The 1,647-nt window shown below is 40.9% G+C and overlaps 1 pseudogene; it reads left to right on the top strand.

The window, feature by feature from the left end:
* Positions 1 to 920, top strand: part of LOC102486464 (histone deacetylase complex subunit SAP18 pseudogene) — a 13,559-nt pseudogene extending 12,639 nt beyond the window's left edge.
* The last annotated feature ends 727 nt before the right edge of the window (positions 921 to 1,647 follow it).

Here is a 1,647-nt window from a genome sequence, read left to right as displayed (position 1 = left end):
CCCTTGAAGAAAAAACCTTTCCAAAAAAAAAAAAAAAAAAATACTGGTACTATTACATCGTGACCTAAAACAATTGAAGCTTTCTACCTCTTGCTCCATTTTTTAAAAATCGCTCATGGTCCACAGTAAGTGAGGATGTAGCTGAATTTGTCGGAACCCACCAGGGAGGTGAGGCTGTTGATAGCCTAGTCATCTTTCCATTCGCACCTCCTAGTGTTTTCTAACACTGCTACCACCATTTCCATCTTCTAATTAACGAAGAATTCTAGAAAAAAGAGGAAGATATGGTAGAGAAAGCTTTTCTCACCCCCTCAATATGTAAGACTCAAAATTTATGCTAGTTGGAGCAGGATCAATTACAACGAAAAATGCTTTTCACGTAATAGTAACAGTATTTAGGTGCTCCTGCTCGCTGCAGGGGTTAGAGGTCAGGGCGAATGTCTTGAGGGCCATAGGAGAAAGATGGCAGTGGAGTCGCCCATTACCCAGGAGGAAATTAAGAAGGAGCCAGAAAAGCCGGTAGACTGGGAGAAGACATACCCTCTCCTGCTGTGGGTTTTCACCACCAGTAATGGTGGCCACCACCGAATGGACGAGTCTTTCTGCAGAGTGCACCGGCCAGCGAGCTGCAGATCTACATTTGGATGGATGCAACCTCGAAAGCACTGACTAGCTTAGTAAAAGAAGTCTACCCAGAAGCGAGAAAGAAGGGCACACACTTCAATTTTGCAATTGTTTTTACAGACCTTGAAGACCTGGCTATCGAGTTAAGGATATTGGCAGTACCATATCCGGAGAAAGGAACTGATGATTCCATGATCCTGCAGTCACAAAAGTTCCAAAGAGGAGATTATTTGGACATAGCAATTGCCCCTCCAAATCGGGTACCACCTCCTTCAGGGCGCATGAGACTGTATTAAATTCTATTTACTATTTCTCAAATTTATTTTTCAGTTTTGTAAACTAAATTTACATACTCTTCCCCCTCATTATTGCCATTAAGCCTTTAAATTCTAAACAAATTGTAATATGTCTATTTAGGAGTTAGGTTTGGATGTGCTATGGTATGAATATTAATAGAAAGTCTGTATGTTTCTTTTAAAAAATTTTTTATTTATTCATTCATTTTATTTTAATTTGACCTTAAAGAGATAGAGAGAGAGAAAGAGAGAGGGATAGTGAGAAAGAAAGCTGCCAGGCCCAGGACCTGAACCGTGGTAAGCCATGTGGGAGTGTCCAGCACCTTAACCACCACGCCACCTGCTGGGCCCAAAAGTCTGTATGTTTCAAGCCCTTCTGTAAAATATAAAGAAAAGTGCTCTTAACATCCTGTGTAAAACTATATTGTTAAATATATGTGTGCAATAAAAAAACACACAGTATTTAAATCAGTAACACAAACATGTCTATATATTTTGTTGTTGTTGTTTGTTTTTGCCGTAGGGTGTGTGTGCTTGCTGGAGACAGGAAAAGAGAGAATGAAAAATCACCCTCCACAGGAGATGGCAATGCCACCATCCCTTCTCCTTCATTCTCCTCTTGGGATTCTGGGCATACATGCACAGGCACCCGGTGTGATTTTCAAGCCACTTGGTCTAGGAACTTTAATCATGGTCAACTATGTGGGAGTCCAGTGCCTTAGTTACT

The sequence above is a fragment of the Tupaia chinensis genome, unplaced genomic scaffold, assembly GCF_000334495.1.
Source record: "Tupaia chinensis unplaced genomic scaffold, TupChi_1.0 Scaffold000350_1, whole genome shotgun sequence".
NCBI classification, from domain to species: Eukaryota; Metazoa; Chordata; class Mammalia; order Scandentia; family Tupaiidae; genus Tupaia; species Tupaia belangeri.
The sequence above is the reverse complement of the archived record's forward strand: the minus strand, read 5'-3'. Positions and strand labels throughout refer to the sequence as shown.